At 34.8% G+C, this 22,701-nt stretch overlaps 1 pseudogene; it reads left to right on the forward strand.

Moving 5' to 3' along the window:
- Window positions 1-12,145: 12,145 nt before the first annotated feature.
- Window positions 12,146-17,423, forward strand: LOC138350492 (S-adenosylmethionine synthase pseudogene; annotated as a pseudogene).
- The last annotated feature ends 5,278 nt before the right edge of the window (window positions 17,424-22,701 follow it).

The raw sequence follows: 22,701 nt of genomic DNA on the forward strand, positions 1-22,701 counted from the left end.
GTTTCCAATTCAATGTGTTTCATGTCTGAGCGTATTTGAGTCAATTCTGTATGAATTCGAGCAGCTCCTATACTACGGAATGATACAAGTTCCATGGGTCCTGTGGAAAGACCACCACGTCGTCCTCGAACTGGTGCTCCGGTCAGTTCAGAAAATACAACTTCATCTGCTCGTGAAGTGTGCATCGTAGCATTTGCGCGGTGATTGGTAACACACATATAAGAACCTTCATATAAACTAGCTAAAACTGGCTCATTATCTCTATTTAAATATGGTTCACCCGTATAGGGATTCATAAGGATTCCAGTACAAGTTTTTCGACCCCACTGTAGATGTTCAATAACATTTTCAAAAGTGAGAGTAAAAGCTGCATCCATGTAATTCAAATTATCAAAGGTATTGCAATATAAATCTGGAGCTTGTCTTTTAAGTGAATGAGGGTTAACTAAAACATCAATGGGTACATTTGATGAAAACATATCACCCTGACTCATTAATTTAATGTAAGGCATATCCTGTTCACTAACTAATCGCCCAATTACACCTTTTTGTGAAGTGGGTGTTTGTAACTTATCACCTAAAGATGGTATATATGGTGACACTGTTATCAGAGAAAAACGCCAACTTTGTAGTACTGGTAAATCTACACTATCTATTTTAAAGTACCTAAATGTAATGTAATTAGGATGATGTTCTTTAAAAGCTAAAGAATATTGAGATTTCTTCAACCGTTGTTGCCTGTTCAAGGGAAGGGTGGTGTGGATCATTTACTGTAACTCGGTAGTCATTTCGACTCCCTTTTCCATTCTTCGTCCCTGTGGATACTGGAACAGAATCGTCATATATAGGCTCTTTTAAATCCCCAATTTTACCATTCCAAATAAGAGCAAGAGTATTGGCATCTATGTGAACGAATTCTATTTCTCCATTTGTAAAATTAAGCAAACTATTATCTTCTTGACACTTGGGATTAACCCCTTTTAAAATTCCCAACTGAACACCACGTTGAAGTGGGGTATGCTGATCAAAATAGGTCTGACAAAAAGTTGGTAGTGCATTCTGTCCTGATCCATAATTATATCGAACAATTGATGTTTCATAAGAAACACCTGAAAATAACCCACGGTCTATACTATCTTGTTTTACTGTAATACTGTCTTCGGGATTGTGCCAGTTTACTACTGCCACCATAGGATTTTGACAAGGAATGGGTAAAAGTTTACTCATTCGAGATGTTGTGTATAATGTATGAATAACTGTCTTTTGATGAATTTCACCTACAGAATGAGTATTGACAGAAATACCAGCATAATGACGATACGATTGCAGACTGTTACTAATTCGAGGGGGATGGGCAGCATTAGGACGGCTAATCGCTCGAGCATTTGGCCCCATAATATTAGGTATTTTTTCCCGGTCATAACCAATATAGAGTAATTCAAAATCCTCTTTGAGATCACTATTTTCTTTTCTGAGAAAAATCTGAGGTTGCATTTGAGGTGGTAAATAAAAAAATGGATTAGCCTCCATTTGAAAAGTGTCTATTTCCTTAGACGTATAGAGTTGGCCATTGGGTAAAATTTTATAAGACATACGTGGCAGACTGGTGCATATCCACAGTTGATTTTTTTTGTATTCTAATAATTCTATACAGGCGATATTTAATTTCAAAATATATTGAACAAATCGGTATAAATTGTCTACTCCAAATAAACAAACATATTCCCATTGAACTAGAGGCAAATGAGGAAAAAAATGTTGAGCTGCAGAACCATTCTTGATCGAATCTAATGGGAAATTAAACAGTTTATTATGAATAATTATATAGACATATTTAGATTCTAACTGATCAAGTTGTGAAGGATTTCCCACTTGTCTTAGTTGAGGGAGATATGTAAATAAGAATTTATCAGGTTGTGAATTACACATGCTGGTAGAGGCGATTATCACATCAGGTATCATTTCTAATATGATACCACATCGTTGAGGAGTATCAGGTGTATTGAGTAAATCAATGAAACCGACCTCACTTACCATTATAGATTTAGGCTCTTTGGCTTTGGAATCTTTAGGCAATAATTTTTGTAATCCACATGCCACCAGACATATATTGGCATATGAATTAGATGAATAATTCCGACTAAACCGACCAATTTTATTCCATTCATTATTCCCGCTATTATTAAATGAATTACCACCATTATTTTCATTTAAAGTATTTATACTTGCAGAATTGCTTAATATTTTTGTTTGCGTAATACTCTCATCAATATGACCACACCGAATAGCAGTGGCTTTAACTTTCAAAGGATTAATTGCAATCATAGCTACTCGTGGTCCTGATAATTTTAATCTTATATCATTGTTCCCTTCATTCATATTATTATTATTATTATTATTATTATTATTATTATGATTGGATGTATAATTTTCCAAAATTTTAAGATTATTTTTGTTAGCATCGCTCCTTTTTAATCGATAATATTCCATTAAAACTGTTAAATTTTCTTGAGAAAGTGAATGGTTAAGATCTTTCAAAATTTTAACCACCTTGTTATGGAGTAGTGTAGCATTTACTTTGCGTATAGCTAGATTTAGAAAACAATTAATAAATATTTCACCAGTTGTAAAGATTGCCATATTTCCTAAATTATTAATATCCTGGTTTATATAGGAAGAGAGAAAAGGCCATTTTTTAATCTTAGATTCTTCATAAATAATAACTGCTTTTTCTTTTCTGCTAAAATGAGGACGTCGACGATCTGGCCATATTATCGACTTGATGGAACATACAGATTCACTCACAATGAAATTGCCCGGATAAACGTCAAAGGGGAAGTTTTCACATATAAGACATTTAAACGGGAAATGTGTATTTGGGGGGATTAGCCGATTACTTTGCCAGCACTTCCATTGTTCATATTCAATAGGTCTCTCAGGATCTTCTACCAACATTTGCCACATTTGACCACTTTTCATTACAGGCACTGCAAAATTATACTTGGCATAATCTGCTAGTCGCTTGTCATTATCCCATTCAGGAAGTTGTAGTCCTACCCCTAGTACCAATTTGCGATCTAGATAATATTTTATAAATTGGGATTCATCACTTTTGGATTTTAGTAGATATGGTTGATTACTCAGATGAAATGTTATGCCAGGGTAAATTTTAAATAACTTTTCAAAACTATCATTTTCGATTTGAAGCTTATTGTAGAGACTGTGTCTAAGAAATAATTCTAATTCAGCATCGGCTGAATCAATGATCGAACATTTAGGACAGGGTTTAAGGTTTCCACCAGGTAAAGCCCATTGTCGATGCCGATAATTGAAAATACCTCTTGTGTTAATCATTATTATATAATAATTATATGAAAATGAAATGTAATTTATATTTTAGTTAATAAAAAAAAATATATATTGTAAGTATCTTTTATCCCTGGAATTGAAATACATAGTAAATAGATTTTGTTGAGATTTTTATTACAACAAAAGTCTTAAAACGTAAATAAAATAAAAGTGTAACAATTTAATTTTAATTTGGCCTATAAACAATTATGTATTTTTTTTTTGTTTTTTTAGTCGTTACGATTCGAAATATCAATGAGCCATCCTGCTATTATTTTACTAAGGATAGGTTTAATCAAAAATATAGTTAGTAAAATAATTATTCCCAAAATCCAATTATTTTCCCAAAGACTTACTAAAAATAGAATAAAAATAGTTATTATTAATATTTTTTCCATCTGATAATTTATGTATGAAGTTATTTTCTTTTCTTTTAATGATCTTATTTCTGTTTTAAAAGAAGGAATTTCAGTTTCTATTGCAGCATTTTGATGGTCACTTATAATTTCAGTCTCTAATGGATCTTCATTTTCTCTTGATGGTGATGAAGATTGTGTGAGATTTCTTTTTCTTGTTCGTATAGAGTTTTCATGGATTAAATTGGGTGGTATACTTAGTGTGTCCAATGTCATTGTTTTCCTATTTTTTATAGTATAAAAAAAGTTACGTAGAACCTACGAGTGTGTGTACGGATGGTGTGAGTGGTAGGTAGGTAGGAAGGATATAATGAGGAAAGTAAAGTTTATTATTTAGGTAGAACCCAAACGAGTGTGTACTTGCTGCAGACAGGAGGGATGGTGTGGGTGGTGGGTAGGCAGAAGGGATACGATGAGGAAAGTTAAAGTTTATTATTTGATGCTTAATGCAAATATTCTTTCTCATCTTCTAAGTTATCATCATTGAGTGAGGGCTAGGGAAGGTGTCAAAATCTTTCTCCATATATCTCTAACAAAACTACCAATTCTGCCTCACCTTCAACCCCTCATAAATGGGAGGATGATGATCTTCACCTTCAATCGACAGCTTCATTATCCAAAAACCTTACATCTCAGCTCGTCACAACCTTACCTAAAGCATCAAACAACAGCAATATTAATCAGATAAGTACAACCCTCTCCCTGCGCCAGAGAACCAAGAAGATTCATCGTCACTGATATTATTGAATTCAGACACAGAAAGTTTATCAGAAGGAAATGGTTGTGGTAAGTAATTTGTATTTTAGTTTTAGTTTTGGACATCAAAATATATTTATTATTTGAAATTTGTTGAAAATTAAGCTATTAAAAATGAATGTTCCTGGTTTCATGGGTTTACGAAAATCCTTGAAAAATCATAAATTAATTATTTTAATTTTCAGGGATTGGTGAACAGATGAAGTTAAAGATGTAAAGTCCAACAACAGTCTTTCCGAACTTCATAGAAGCCGCTCTTCTCCCAACTATATGTGATTGTAAATACTTAGTTATGGTGTTTTTCTTCATATTACTTGATTTGAAGATTTTTCAGAGACTGACTCTGATAAGCACCTCAATCAATAGCTATTTGAATGATAACATACTGTTTTGTATAGTACTTTAAGATTGATAGAAATATTTTTAATATATGAGAGAAGGAGTTTGAAAAAATAGAGAGACTGATTTCATTCCACATCCTAGTTATATTGTATTTTAGTAAGCAATATAAAATTCGACAGTTTGGTCGAATACAATTGTAACAATTTAAATAAATGGCAACGAACATATATATCATGGTTTTATTGGAATTTTGTCCTAAACAATTGTATTTGGAATGGTAAATAGAAAACTAAATTTCTATAGTATTTTTTTTTTAGTGGGCATAAAAGGAGATTAATTCTTTTTTTTTTTTAGTCTTATAAAACTTAACAATGAATCGACGTCAACAAATTTGTAAAGACTTTGTCGATGACATAGTTCAGGAGGTGATTGAACCATTAAGTAATCTAGGTTCTGGGTCTGATAAAAATGTGGATAGTAATTTTATTGTTTTAAAAATGAAAGAAGATCCCTCTAAATTTGTAAATACATTACTGGATTCTGTTACTAATAATATATTAGACTATTATTATAATAGAAGTCAAAATGTACCATTGTCAACTGTTCCATCACCCAAAAGAAAGATAAAAAAAAAAAACATATATTATCAAATGAAGAGGATGAATTAATTAAAATTGAAATTTTAGGGAAAGCAGTTTTAAACATTTTTTCTCTTCATAATGAATATAATCGTATTAAGGATAGTATTGTAAATCAACATATGCAATCAAAATCACCCAAAAAACAAAAAATACAGTTACCACCAATATTAAAGGACGATGAAACTGTAGATATGATCAAACTCTTCAATTCCTTCCATTCAACCGTTTTGAAATACCTTTTGAAAACAATACATAAAATAATTACAGAAGTTTATGGAATAAAACTCTGTGAAGATTTAACTAAGCTAGTTAATTCTAAAAGTTATCCATATTTTTTATTTGAATATTTTCTTAGACATCAATCATCAAGCGACGATATTAAACGGCAGTTAGAGTGTCTTAAACATTCAAGTATACTAGTCTATAACTGGATAATTCAAAATTGTATTGATATTAAAATTAAACCCGAAAATGAAAGTTAAATGTAATTTAATAATCGATGAAATATTAGCAAATGCTATTTTTGTAAATGGTAGAGAAATTCTACAAAATAAAATTTTAATGGCCTATGCAGCTCATAAATATTCGATGTTTAAAAACAATGGTAAATTGTATTCTGCTACGGAAATTATACATTCATGTATCAAGACTAATCGTAACCTACCCCCTCATAAAATTTCTATTTCATTTGAGGCTATAATGAGGGTAGGACAGAATACTGACCAAAATTTAATTTGTAAAAATACTCATTTTGTAGAAGAACGTGAATGTCGGCGTCATGTGGATATTGCACATCCACTTATTCAAGCTCATTTAGCTCCCTTGGGTGAACTATCCATGCAATATATTTCTAGGGTTTTAGAAATGCGGATTGGAGACTATCGCCTAATTATTGAACCACAACAGAATAGATATTTTATTCAATATAAGAAATTCCGTGACAAAAAAGTGGTTTTTCGTTTAGATTCCCTCACATTAGAATTTGTTTATATTAGTGATGAAGGGGAATCTTTTTACGATGCCCAGTATATACAACATAATAGTAGTGATGATAGCAGTGGGGAAAGCATGTTAGTAGGTATGGCTAGCTTTCTTGATGGAAGTGATCTTTGTATAAAAACAACTTACCTCCTAGATTATTCAACCAAAACAGTTCTATATCATCGATACATTCCTAATGATCATACCCAAATATTCCCTTTCACTTTAGAAACAGAAGATTTACAACAAAGTGAGACAGGACCTGCTTTAACAATGAATACTGAGGGTGTACCTACAATATCACCGCCTTCGGGAACTTCAATTTACTGGTATACTTCTTGGAGATTAGAAGCTCAACTTCCTTTAAATCTTAGTATGTATCAACATGTTCATGAAGATAGTACTCCCCATCATCCAACTCCGTCTGAAAGTTTGAATCAATCTCCTGTTTATATATTCCCTAAGTTGGATGGTAATAATGGAATTTTACGTTTTTACCCAAGTCATTTTGTTATTTCAAATCCTCTGATGTTATCGACATCACATCCACATTTAATACCCCAACATATTCTCCATTCTTTGATCGATTTCATTTTTACAGTAGAAACTGATCTATACTCTATAAACAATAATTCATCTTCCTTTATGGTACATAATTATCGACCAGTTGCCATTATAGACATTGTCTCTACGGCTTTTAATGCTGCAGAAAGGATGAATATATTACAAGTATTACGAGCCCATTTTAGAAATGATTTAGCACCTTATTACATTTTCTTTCAAGGGGAATTAAGCATATCCAAACCATCAATATCCCCATCATTACCATTTGAAAATTTTCATGATGGTGAGATATATGAGGTGTTGTTAAATAACAACAGAAACATTATAAAGGTTTGCCGACATCGCCCAGATAAATCTCGAGCGAATCCACTTAAAACAGTTAATATTATATTGGGTATTCAAAAGTTAGAAGAAAGTTTTTTGGAAGTATAATCAGGAGTACGCTTGTGCTGGAAGAAGAAGGATAGGTGGATGGTTTGTTGTCCAGGGAGGAATCATTGTGATTTAATGAAATCCATAACTATAAATAATTTTTATTATTATACTCCATATTAATACAGTTTAGAAATTATATTCCTAACTAGCTAGTTAGCTAACTTAGTCGTTTTTTTACCATATTCGACAATATGATATATGTGTGATTGGTAAGAGGAATGAACATTTTCATGACGGGTTTGTAAGAAAAAAAAGGGTGACTGGTTGCGGACCGGACCGAGGGGTTGCTGGGCCCCGGGGTTGTCCTAATATGGCCTCAAGCAATTTGACCACCACCACCAGGACCAGGACCTTCAAGAACAATACTTCCACTACTAGAACCAGAACCTCAAAAAGCACCACCACCACCACAGCCAGGACCAGAACTACCAAGAGCATCACCATTACCGCCAGGACCAGTGCATCCAAGAGCGCCATCATCACCGCCGCCAGAACTTGCTGCCTCCAAGAACAACACCACTAAGGCCATTGCTGCAAGCACCAGCTTATCCATTGTAATCTGTGATAGAATGAGAGAAAGATATTCTTTATCTGTATATTTATAATAGTTTCACGAAATTAATCACAGATAGGATGGGGTGGAGAGCCAAGTGCAAGTACCATAAAAAAAAGTATCTATCTTACATTATTAAGATGAAATTTGGGAAAATCATAGATACCACTACTCACACTTTATCCACACACACACACCAGTGACAACTCCTACCAGAACCCCCATCATCATCATCTTCTTGTAAATCATCGCTGTTGTTATTTATTTGAAAATTATGCATTTTTGGTTTCAATTATATACATTCAAAATTCCCACCTATGTCTTTTTCTTACTCAAAATGTAACATATTTTTTTTTTTATTTTTTTTAAGTGATTTTTTCTTATAAAGAAAAATCTATTGTAAATGGGATATAAAAAACTATGAATAAAAAATATAGAAATTTTCCTTTGGGAAAATTTAAGAGTAAATTAGAATATCGTGTATATAAATCTATATTTTATCATTTAACAAAAAAACAAAAAAATAATAATATCAAAGTAGATATAAACAAAAGAGGACTATTAAAAAATAACAAACTATTTGAAATTGATATATATTTCTCAGATTTACAATTAGGTATAGAAATTCAAGGTCCTACTCATTATATAGACATTGAACAAATTAACAGAGATTTTAAAAAAAAAAATGTTTAATAAAATTGGGATTATTTTGTTATATGTAGGATTTAATACTGTAAAGCATGATATACTAACTTGTTTAAATATTATTACTAAAAAGATAATTAGTTAAAAAATAAGGTATGTAAATCAAATCATATATAGATTTTTCAAGGAAATCCGGCTGAGTCGGTCCATTTATCAGCTGGGCAAGTCTATTGTAATGTATATGATGACAGGATGTAAGAGAGATACCCACACTATCTTGTGCATTCTAATAAGGGACGGAGAGGAGATAAGTCGGTCTAAGCTGGGTTAAGAGTTACTCCAACGCGCATCTTTAGCTAATCCTCCAAATCATCTCTTGAAGGTATTATATGACATTTACATTATTTATATTAAAAAATCATAATCTTGTTATTTAACATTGTATTATATATATATTTCTGAGCTTATAATATACAAAGACCTATTTTTTTGGTCATTTTCAGATAATTATAAAATGATGGTGATGTTGGTGGTATTGTGGGTGTTGGTTGTTGGAACTGTATTCAATCAATCAATCATCGTGGGAGTGTGATTCTTTATTTATGTTTTCTTTTCAGACCTGAACCTAAACGTGTACTTGTCAAATAGAGGATAATGGAGGAGAGAAAAGAAAAAATGAAAAAGGAAGTTCAATTTAATCCACATATAACGATACGATATTTATATGTATGGGCATATGCCTATCAGAAAGCTAGAATAGATGGTAAAATGTGGAACACAGCTGCTGCAGATCGGGATCGTTTCAAGATGCGATGTGTGAACACTTCAAAAATTCTAAATGATGCAAGAATATTTGACAAGGATCATAGAGAAAAGGTTTATTTAGAGCGAATAAAAGAGATATAGAAATTAAATATCCTTTATTTAATTCCTATCTTATAAAATTTAGTAGTATAGAGGGGGGGGGGCAAAAACTGGTTGTATCATTTTATTTAAAAGTTAGGTAACCACCTAACACTAGGACAATTTGTCTTAACATTATATTATATTGATCATGTCTTCATTATCCATCTGACCATTACTATAACACCAATATATCAACATAATAAATATTAACAAAGCCAAAACTTTGTGAATTTTACACATCATCTCATTTTCATTGATTGATTTACTTCCCACATCTTGTTTGTTAGATGAAGATTGACTTGAAGAAACAAATAATATTTTAAACTAACACTTGGAGAGAGAGAGAGAGCAGGTCTAAATAAACCCTTGCTCTTCTTGTTGAGGGTAGTCACCTACTACTCAGGCAGTGTTATTGTGCTGGGTTTTTCTTTGACAAAACACATCCCAGTGAGCCATCCTCTTCTCTTCCCTTCATTGTAAATATATAAATATATAACATAGGGTAGGAGAAAAAGAGAGAAGAGAGAGAGAGAGAGAGAGAGAGAGAGAGAGAGAGAGAGAGAGAGAGAGAGAGAGAGAGAGAGAGAGAGAGAGAGAGAGAGAGAGAGAGAGAGAGAGAAATATATTCTCAAATGGTTATTGATCAGTTAAATAATTACAAAAACATAATGAAAATACCTCTCAAGTCTGTATCAGTCTGACTGGATTGGTATATAAGAGAGTTTGCCAGGCTATGCAAATCATTACAGGTTCGCCATACTTCATGGACACTTCATTCTGAGTAGTAAAACAACAATCACACAATCAAAAGCACATTCAACATTTAATGTTTCTTCAACCCCAACCCCATACGTATGTTGTATAATTTACTTAAGTCTATTATAACAAAGTTAATTATAACAAAGTTAATTATTAAGTAATAAAAATAAAGTATATCATATTACTATAATGTAATAAGAGTCAATGTATATATTATAAATCAGAATAATTATATAAATTAATTTATTTTATTTTATTTTCAGGTGGAAGTGAGATAATTCTCTTAGAGATGTCACTTGATCAAACAAAAACCCATACAACAGATCAAACAAAAACCCATACAACAAACAACTTTTTTTTATGTGATGTATGTGGAAAAAAATATAGTACAATAAGAACACTAACAGTCCATTTCACAACTCACACAAAGAAGACTATCCTTTTTACAATTCATACCGGTAAAACTCCAAAGTGCAGTGAATGTGAAAAAACAAACAAACAACACATTAGAGAAAAATGGTTTTCATGTGACGTATGTAGAAAAAAATTCCTTAAAAAATGCGACTTGACTAGACATATGGGAACACACAGAGTAAAACGGTTAAAATGTCAATTGTGTGGGAATAGATTTAGGGATGAATATAACTTGACCCTACATTTGAAATCAATACACATGATTCAGCCTTTGAAAACAAATAGTGAAAAAAAATATGATATATGTGGAAACAAACAGCAAATCAGTCCCAAATCTTTAAACAACTTTTTTACTTGTTTTGAATGTGGAACTGTATTTAAAAGCATAACCAGCCTGGATGAACATTTGTTGGAACAGTTTACCAAAGATATATCAGCTTTAGATTTGATAACTCCAGACATTCATTTTCAGACGTTTTTTGAAAACTAAAAAGTGTATTGGAACATTGACCAAATCTTTAAACAACTTTTTTACTTGTTTCTGGTGGTAACTGGCACCTCAAGGAACATATAAAAGGAGTAGAAATATTAATGAGATTATTAATTCTGTCGGAGTGAGAGTAAACACAGATATATATCTCTCCTACCTGAACTTCTTTTCTATTACCACCACATTTTCTTGGCATATATTATGTTCATTTTGGATCTACACTAGCTGCTGGATATGACTTGTACAGGTATAGTTGGAATTTACTTTTTTTTTTTTAATTTATGACTTATTTAGATTTAAATATATTTTAATTACCACATATATTTTTAATATATTTTAATTAACAATCTACCTTTTGCTTCAGTGCTGCCTACGATGTTACTGTGCCAGCACAAGGAAAAGGTGTAATCAAGATAGATATTCAAGTAAAAGTACCAGAAGGTTGTTATGAAGAATAGCTCCAAGATCTGGTCTTACTTTTTTTTTGTTTTTTGTTTTTAATCACATTGATGTTAGGGATGGTGTCATTGATAGTGAAATGTTTCTGTGGTTCTCTTCAATTATTCTAAAGTATATTTTATTGTGAAAAAGAGAGATCGAATTTCACAACTAATTTGTGAACGAATATTTATTCCTAATTTGTTAGAGGAAGTTTAGGACATTGAGTATACCAAATGCCCCTGTGCCGCAAACTTTTTTTTTTTTTGAATCAACAGAAATTAGTAGTAGTAGTAGTAATCAAACAACTAGCTAAATATACAGTGTGAATTAGTGATTCTCAACGATTACAGTGATAAGAGTGAGTAACTTATGTGTTAATGAAATGACTGAGGCGGTCTGCCTAAGGAGGCGGTTGTTATTTCCTAAAACATGCCTACTGAACTTCAATGAAAAGATGGTGTGGACTGTACGTTTAGCTATGGAGTATTCAGATTTTAAACCAGTGTTCAAGGAGGGTCAGGGTCTTCAGCAGCCATATATCACAGTTGGAACAGAAGAGGCAGTTAAACATTTAACTACAGATGGCTTTCAGAATATTGTGATGGTTGTTCCAGAAGAAGGTATTTTCACAAAGGTCATACTTTTCAAATATCCAACTTACTTGGATCCCGATCATCTCCTTTACAATGACAGTGTTGTTTGGGTAAAGAGAAACATTGTTCATTATAAAAAACAAAGTCAGGTTATAGCTTTAATAAAAGGTGAGGCTCCTAAAAAAATTTTTGTACAAGGACTAGGCTATAGAAAAGTTTCAAAATACCAAGAGAAGCCAAAATTATGCCTGAAGTGTTATTATTGGGGGCATTTGGTTTTGAAATGTCAGTACGACCCCAGGTGTAAGTACTGTGGTAATAAACATGACTCTAAAGAGTGTACAAAGAAACAAAAATTTCCATTTTGTTGTAATTGTAGAGGTAAGCATACTCCTTGGTCTTATCTATGCCCCATGAATCCTATAAATGCTGTTGCAGGGGGGTGGTATTCTGCCAGCTAAGGGGAAACAAACTAGCTAGGCCCACACAACTGAAAGTCCTAAAGTCCTGTAGTATACAAATGTAACCTAATTACTACTATTATATGGAATTTTTTGTAGTAACTTTACTAAACTAATCTATGCCTTTGAGATATGTATGTATGTATGTATGTAAGCATCTTTCCCATTCAAAACAATATATAATTAACAAATTACAATGTTCGATAATTAAAGGATAATTGGATTAATAAAAGAAAACAAATTAAAAAAAATATTTTTTTTGATTTATAGAGGGATATAAAAGAGGAGGTACTCCTGTTCAATTCACTTGACACAGATGTCAGTAGCATATTATATACCTTGGGCAAAAGTTTATGTTGTGACTACCGGGCACACTGATTACCTTTGTCGACATGAACAATTTGAGAAAGAATGAGTCAAATAAAAGAAGGTGGTTATCACTCAGACGAGATATGAAGCCAATCTTCATAGACAGGATGAATGACTGGTTCAGGGAATACCAAATCCCAGAAGATATTGATACATTTGTTGATGACCTTAATCACCAAATTGAAAGTTGTCTTAGAATTCAGCGCCGTACGCCTCGACGAAGACCCCCTCGGAAGAAAATGCCTCGAGGCAAAGATCCACAGAGTAAAGCTGAAGAATTAATTCACATGTGGAGTAAGGCAGCATCCTCATCCTCCCTCTCAACGGAAATCGTCATGGAACAGCTCCTGCTACAGAATGACAGAAGAACTAGAATAGCGAGAGCAGAGTCTAGTGAGGACGAATATGGAGAACCTATCACAGCCCAGGAAGTAAGGGCGGCTGTTAAGAGAGGTAAAATTACAGCACCTGGTGAGGATGGCATTACCTACGACATACTTAATGCACTGTGTGAAGTGCCTGGGAATCCACTACTCCTATTGTTTAACAAATCATTCCTAAATGGAGTTCTGCCCACACAATGGAAACACGCCAAAATTGTTCCCATACCAAAACCGAATGACCCTGGCAATTACAGACCTATCAGTCTCGTGTCATGTACTTGCAAGATGCTGGAAAAGATCATCCTAAAACGACTGTTACACAAAATAGGTAGGTTTGGGGAAGGAGTCAATGGATATGTCAAAGGACGGAGCACAGCCAATTGTATAATTAATTACCTGGTTAATGACACGGCTAGGTACTCTGTATTTGTTGACATAAAAGGAGCCTTCGACAAAGCCCAGGGAATTGCGATCCTGGACGAGCTTGCATGTATGGGTGTCAAGGGGAGACTCATGAAATGGATTGAAGACTACCTCACAGGGAGGAAAGCTAAGGTCTACTTCAATGGAGCAATCTCAAGAACAATGAATATGGAACTCGGGACCCCCCAAGGAGGAGTCTTAAGCCCTACACTATTCAATGTACTTATGAATGCAATTGCCAATATTGATTTTCCTGAAGGAACACAACTAGTGGGATATGCAGATGATGTCCTAATACAAGCTCCCACCTTTGATAAAATAAAACAGGCCATTGAACTCCTTGGAAGGAAATGTATTGAGCTCGGTTTCACTCTCTCCACAAACAAGACAAAAGCATACTCCCATCGCAAGCGGAGAGAAAATGAAGAACTGCAAATTAATGGTGTAACACTTGAATGGGTTGACCACTATCGGTATCTTGGCGTCACCGTCGGCTCAAACAAGGGAAAGAAAGAGGAGCTCAATCAAATCATAGGAACATGCAAAAGTCGACTCAGGGAACTGAAACTGAAAGCTATGACTTGGAATGATGGCCATGGAGCCTCTATTGCTGTACTTAAAATGATGTACACAAACTATGTACGCTCCGTCATTGACAACGCAGCACCTGTTTTATGTACTTATTCACAAAGTGATATGAATAGGCTAGAAAGCATACAGGATGAAGCCATTTCAATCATTCTTGGAGTTCCAAAGAAAAAAACTGCTGAAATGTCCAATCTACAAAAAGAGTTATTATCCCTTCCCAGTATTAAAGAAAGAATTGTGGAACTGAATGCTAAGCTTGCAATTAGGATTGCCAGAGATCCCCATTATAATGACATGGCTAAAAAAAAATTGAGCTCTGTGCTACTTTCAGGGGGAAACAAGAGAAGCAAAAAATGGCATCACAGAGCAGTCGGCTACCTTGAAGATCTTCACCTACTTCAACAAGCTCGTGAGCTCATGCCTGTAGAAAGATTACCTCCCTGGGTGGATCCCCTGAATGACTCGTGCAGGATTATCATCAATGATATGGTAAAGAAAAAAACCAACATGGTACCCAAAGAAATAAGCCACAAGTATCTTAAGGAAATTTATAATGAAGCTGGAGATGAACTAGATCAAATCTTCACTGATGGGTCATCTAATCCTATTAATGGCCGGGCGGGTGCAGCATACACGGTAATTAAGAAGGATGATGTATTTTTTCCACCAAAAAATGAGGAAAAAGCGCGCATTGAGAACTATACCTCTTCAACACAAGCAGAGTTAACTGCCATTGCTATGGCGTTAAGGTATATTATTGAACAGAATACTACTGGTGCAGTGATTTGCACCGATTCGAGAGCAGCACTGCAAAGCCTAAATAAAGATCGGGACGAGAATCTTTCAATAGTCGCTGAAATTAAGAGAGTTGTGAAGGTACTAACCAACCAGGGAAGAGTTGTCAAGTTCCTGTGGATTCCCTCCCATGTTGGAATCTATGGAAATGAACGCGCAGATGTGTTGGCAGCTGAAGGCGCTGAGGGAGACCATATTGAATACTTCATACCCAAGACTCTTCTAGAAATTAGAAGTATTATTAGGGAACATCATCGTCATCTCAATCATTATGAAACCCCCCAAAAAAGAGAATGTGGTGGTTGCGGGAGAGAATTAATAATAGAGAAAAAACATCTTGGATACAAATGTCCACACGTACAGCAGCTTTTTGTTAACAACATATAATAAAGATGATTTATAATGTATCTTATCTACCATTTGACAGAGGCTGTTTACCTTGGAGACTGGTTGGAAATATATGAATTGAATTTCAAATCTTATTGTTCCTTCTATTACATTTTTATATATGACTAATAAATACTTCTATAATTATTAACACAATATTATTATTATCCCTTTCACCAGATGGAATTATTATGTTCATAAAGAGTTAAGGATTACAGGTTACCAAATTATACATTCACTCTTCCAATTAGAATGAGTAATAATGGTTTTTTTTAATGGTTTATAATCATTTCAAAATAAAATAAATGATCCATATTCTTTTTTGACTCACAGTTTTGTTATAAGACAGAGCAGCTGCACACTTGCTTTACAGTTGCTCAGTTGCTCTCTCTCCACGTGACCAGGTTTGCGTTCTCTCTCTCTCTTTCTCTCTTCACACAATTAGGTCAATGTTTTTAATAATATTCCTTTACATAACGGATTTTTATTTAGTTAAAATCTAGCCAAGGAAACCTGGTCCCAAATTCAAGAGTACTTAGAAGTAACATTTTCGTTCCCCAGGATAGTGTGCTGAGAGCATGGATGGAGATCATGAGACGTTCCTCTTCACCAGTGAGAGCGTAGGCGAAGGCCACCCCGACAAAATTTGCGATCAGATCAGCGACGCAGTGCTTGATGCCCATCTTAGCCAGGACCCTGACGCCAAAGTTGCTTGTGAAACGTGTACCAAAACTGGTATGATCCTGATCTGTGGGGAGATTACGTCCAAGGCCCAAGTTAATTATCAACAAATTGTGCGTGATATTGTTAAGAAAATTGGTTTTGATGATTCACGAAAGGGCTTTGACTACAAGACCTGTAATATTCTTCTGGCCCTGGAGCAAAAGTGTGCGGAGATTGCTAATGGTGTACACATCGGGCGCAGTGATGACAACACTGGTTCAGGGGACCAGGGACTGATGTTTGGTTATGCCACTGATGAGACCGACGAGTGCATGCCCTTAACTATTATGCTGGCACACCGTCTCAATCAGAAGATTGCAGAGCTGCGAAGAGATGGGACGTTCTGGTGGGCGCGACCTGACTGTAAGACTCAAGTCACATGCCAGTATGCCTTCGATCAAGGAGCTGTTATTCCCAAAAGAGTGAACACTGTTGTCGCTTCTGTACAGCACTCGGAACAAATTACTGTCGAAGCTTTGCGTGACGAGGTTATAGAGAAGGTCATCAAGGTCATTATTCCTGAAAAATATATAGATACTCAAACGAAATACCACATCAACCCTTGCGGAGAATTAATCATGGGTGGACCTCAAGGTAACGTTGGGCTAACTGGTAGGAAAATCATCGTTGACACTTACGGTGGGTGGGGCGCTCACGGCGGGGGAGCATTCTCTGGCAAAGATTACACAAAGATTGACCGCTCAGCGGCCTATGCCGCCCGATGGGTTGCCAAGTCACTGGTGAAAAACAAATTATGTAGACGCTGTTTGGTTCAGGTATCTTACGCCATTAGTGTTGTGCACCCCATAAGCATCAGCATCTTCCACTATGGCACCTCACAGTACACATCAAAACAGCTTCTGAAGATTGTTAACCACAACTTTGATCTACGACTAGGACATATTGTCAAGGAGCTGGGCTTAAAGAGACCAATTTACAGTGATACGTCGTGTTATGGACATTTTGGACGGCAACAGTTCTCTTGGGAGCAGCCCAAGAAGTTGACCATCCCTGAATTTTAGAGTCAAATAATTCTTAAGGATGACTATCATTTTTACGTTTTTCATCAAGTCCCTGTTAATATGGGAGAACACTATGTCTATGCTTGATTCACAACTCTCCTAAACACGAGAGTGAAGTTATTGAGAACACTTTCCCACCAGGAGACTTGAACCCTAGCCAGCACAGAAGCCTGGTGGGAACCTTTAATTTTATATTCAATTGATAGTTTTATATACTTTTTTGACGTTTTATATACCCGAGTATATAAAATCTCCGGGCCTTTTATATATCAGAGTAAATAAAATTAAAATGACTCTATAAGACCAGCGTCTGGGTCAAGATAAATACGTTTTCTTCCACTAAACTGAATCCAGTTTTTTTTATCTTTTTTTCGGTGGGGGGTTCTATGTGATCCTCCTCCTCCTCCTCCAACTGTTTGTGGTTCTCCTCCTCCTCCTCCTCCTCCTTCTCCTCCAACTGTTTGTGGGTCTCCTCCTCCTCCTTCTCCTCCAACTGTTTGTGGGTCTCCTCCTCCTCCTCCTTCTCCTCCTCCAACTGTTTGTGGGTCTCCTCCTCCTCCTCCTCTTCCTCCTTCTCCTCCAACTGTTTGTGGGTCTCCTCCTCCTTCTCCTCCAACTGTTTGTGGGTCTCCTCCTCCTCCTCCTCCTTCTCCTCCTCCTCCAACTGTTTGTGGGTCTCCTCCTCCTCCTCCTCCTTCTCCTCCTCCTCCAACTGTTTGTGGGTCTCCTCCTCCTCCAACTGTTTGTGGGTCTCCTCCTCCTCCTCCTCCTTCTCCTCCTCCAACTGTTTGTGGGTCTCCTCCTCCTCCTCCTCCTCCTCATTCTCCTCCAACTGTTTGTGGGTCTCCTCCTCCTCCTCCAACTGTTTGTGGTTCTCCTCGTCCTCCTCCTCCTCCTCCTCCTCCTCCTCCAACTGTTTGTGGTTCTCCTCGTCCTCCTCCTCCTCCTCCTCCTTCTCCTCCTCCAACTGTTTGTGGGTCTCCTCCTCCTCCTCCTCCTTCTCCTCCAACTGTTTGTGGGTCTCCTCCTCCTCCTCCTCCTCCTTCTCCTCCAACTGTTTGTGGGTCTCCTCCTCCTCCTCCTCCTCCTCCAACTGTTTGTGGGTCTCCTCCTCCTCCTCCTCCTCCTCCTCCAACTGTTTGTGGGTCTCCTCCTCCTCCTCCTCCTTCTCCTCCTCCAACTGTTTGTGGGTCTCCTCCTCCTCCTCCTCCTCCTTCTACTGTTTGTGAAGTTTTTACCTTTCCTACTCCTTCTCCTGCATTTTGTAATTCTCCTCCTCCATGTGATTCTTTTGTTTGTTCTTCTTTCTCGACTTCCACATAAATGTTAAATTTAATGCTAGCAAATGTGTCTGAGGAATTAATATTCTTAGCTAACATTTTACATTCCACCTCATTATGACCGTCTTCGAGTTCAAGTTTCATAACCACGAATGGGGGTAGTGAATTTTCTTTCATTGGGAAACTGTCCGAATAAAATCCACAATTAAATATATCTTGACTTGCAGCATGGGTACATGATATCAACAATTTGTTCATGTAAAATCGTTTTCCTTCCTTTCGACATTTTTTACGTGATGCATCTAAATTGTTCTTTAATTTGACGTCTTTTATTTCACGTCGATCTGTATAAATATCAGGTGTGAAATTATGGAAATTCCATGGAAATATTAATATAATTGGATTTTTTGTATAATATCCCCTATCAATATTAGAATTTGTATATAGTTTATTTATGTAATATGCAGAATAACCATTGGTAAAGTTGTGGATTTCATCATAATAACTAAGGAATTTATTAAAGGGTTGAATTAGTGTCTTATCAGTTTCAGTAATAGTTTTAGGATTATACGAAATTGGTGGTTTGGGAACAATAAAGAGACCTTTATAAGTTTTTATGTCTTCGATAAATGGCGAGAATAATGATTCTATAAGTTTGGATTTCATTTGGGATTTTCGAAGTTTAGACGAATCTGTGGAGGATTGTAATAATTCTTGAAGTAATTCATGAGGTTGTTCGACGGATTCCATTTGACTGATGACGTGAGGAACGCCAGAGGACTCATTTTCACTTGTTTGTAATTCTACTCCGCCTTCTTCTCCTCCTCCTCCTTCTCCGACATCTTGTAATTCTCCTACTCCTCCTCCTCCTCCTCCTCTTCCTCCTCCTCCTCCTCCTCCTCCTCCTCCTCTTCCTTCTCCGGCATCATGTAATTCTCCTCCTCCTCCTCCTCCTCTTCCTTCTCCGGCATCTTGTAATTCTCCTCCTTCTCCAGTGTCTTGTAATTCTCTTCCTCTTCCTCCTCCTCCTCCTCCTCCCTCTCCATCGTCTTGTAATTCTTCTGCTCCTCCTTCCCCTGCATCATGTAACTCTACTCCTTCTCCTGCGTTGTATAATTCCCCTCCCACTACTCCTACGTTGTGTAATTCCCCTCCCACTCCTCCTCCTACATCTTTTATTAGCTCAATGGACTTTGGTGTTGTGTCATGGCTGATGGAATTGTAATTGTTTTCCTTTTTATATAATTTTTTAGTATTTTTAGATTTTTTCCGTGAATTAATGACTACTATAACTGTTAGGAAAATAATTAATATTATTAACATAATAATTGTTGACAGTAGATTATTCATTCTTAATTTTCTCTTTTTTTAATTATATGATTTTTAATTCAGATATTTTTAAAAATAAAGTAATTATGCAACCAAAGTCAAATATGTTATTGTTTTTATCCTGTTGAGTAGTTTTCCAGTATTAAGTGATATTGGATATTATATTAAATATTGGAATACCATTCAATATTGAATGAGTAATTCAATGTTGAATGAGTCATTCAATGTTGGATTGTTTTCCAGTATCCAGCACTATACTATATACTCTATACTATGTCGATATTGATTAGTTTTCTGGTTAGTATCCAATGATATTGGATAGTATATTCAACATTGAACGTGTGCAGATGTGACAGCAGTCACAAACACCCTGATGGATAGTTGAAAAAAAAGAGATTTGAGTCCCTGATTAAAAAAAAAAAAAAACTACTACTACTACTACTACCCTACTTAAATTACTTACTGTTTTGCTTACTGAACACTGTAATACAACAGGTGTTGATGCAAACTCTAATCCCAAAAATGTCGTCCCTACCACAGGTGTTATTAGAAAACATATTTGCACTTGTTCCATATCGTCATCTTTTAATTATTTGTTCCAGAGTTTGTAAAATTTGGAGCCATGTTATTCTTGACTCGTCATACATGCCATTCCGCACTCTTTATCATCGATTAATATGGGATTCATATACTCTTTTCCCTAGTCCACTTCTACATAGCAATGAAGATGGTAATTTGTCTCTTTACAATGCATCCTATATTGTGGAACAATTATGTTACATCAAATACAACATAACCGATGGAAGATACTGTATGAGAGGCCTTCTAAAGATGATCGAGACTAAAATGAATAACTGGTCGAAAATGGGTCAAGAAAAAAAAGACTCTGAACTATTTGAGTTATTGAATGATCATCCTATGTTTACATCAACATTAAAAACAATGACGAGTGTTAATCATCCTTTAAAAGGTATGATAAACAAAAACAATGTGTGGTCTTTAGTGACAGCTATGACAATGTTCTCTCGGGATACAGATGAAATTTTACAATTGTTAAATATTTGTCTTCGAATGTATCCCACATCAACTGTTCTGGATATTTTTTATGGATATACAGTTATTTTTCTTTTTTCTTTTCAAAACTTACAGCAATCTAATATTAATCATTATAAGGTACATTCTGCACTCTATCTGACAGAAAATATAATTCTTCAATCGTCAGAACAAACATATTATTGTGAACAGGCCCTTCTAATCAATCATGTTCCAAGTAAAGGTGAAATTACACGTGTCGATTATGTTCCTGGAGTGGATATAGTCAGTATAGTTTTGAAGATAGTAAAGCGGCATTCATCTTTGCAATTTTTAATTATCGAATCGCAGCCACAATCACCACTTGTACAACAGTTACCGCAAAATGCTATTTGTTCATTTTCTATGTTTAATTCTTTTTCTTTTTCTTTTGATGTATTGGTGCTTATGCCAGATTCTTCTGATATTAATAGGGAGGAAGACTGGAGAAAAAAAGTGAAAGAAATTTCAGTAATCAAATTTAGAAACATTTTATCTGAACAAAATAAACCCTGTTATAATTTAAATATTAATGTATATCTACTAATGGTAAGTAAGAGGAATCAGGATTTATGTTGGATTATGTATTGTATTTTGGGACTACGTAACTTTATAATTCCTGTAAGTACTGAAATGTGTCAGGTGCAAGAAAGGAGTTGTGAAGACAATGTTTTAGTTATTTGTTCATCTATTTCAAGTATATATATGTACTGTTATGACCATTATTGTAATTCTTATATGGAAAAATTTTGTGTTATTACAATAGATGGGAGTTTTCAAAGATTTCTAGATGATGTTCTCTCTATATATAATTTATATGACCGACATGAATATGATGGTGAATGCAATTGTTGGTTACCACCTCCGTTAACTTACAGTGAGATTTATAGTGCCTATGCATTATCTTATCATAGAACACCAGATTTTATATTTTGGTTAAAAACAAAATGCACCTTTAATGGTGAATATCATCCAAGTTATAATTATTATATCATTTATACAGATATGTTAATAACATTTCAAACTATGCCAACATTTTCATTAGTTCGATTATTTAAAGGAAAAGATGTAATTTGTGAACATCATATGATTGCAACAATCACTAACAATTTAAAATTTGATGTATTGGAAATTGAATTGAATAATTCATTTGAAAAAGATATTAATACAATTCTTGGACAACAATTGGCGACATTTAATGAAATTAATATAAGTGAACGCCACTACTGTCTTCATTGTTCTAAATCTCTAAAGGATGAATATTTTGCTCTAAAACAAAAAATCAATTGGTGTGATATGGTAGCGGTAAGATTTACACGTTTTAATAGTTTTGATTTAATATGTGCTCAATGTGCAAATATCAATGATGAGGAATAACTGTATATTAATATTTTATTTCATCCTATTTTATATAAAAAAATGTACATTTAAACTGACCATATATTAATTATTATATTATAAATATAGATATGTTACAACAGGTTGTCAAACTATACCAACTAACTTTGTATTTTAGTTACCATCTCAATGAGGTTTATAGTATTTATACATTATCATAGAACACCAATTTTTATATTTTTGGGGGG

The sequence above is a fragment of the Procambarus clarkii genome, chromosome 46 (genome assembly GCF_040958095.1).
Source record: "Procambarus clarkii isolate CNS0578487 chromosome 46, FALCON_Pclarkii_2.0, whole genome shotgun sequence".
NCBI lineage: Eukaryota > Metazoa > Arthropoda > Malacostraca > Decapoda > Cambaridae > Procambarus > Procambarus clarkii.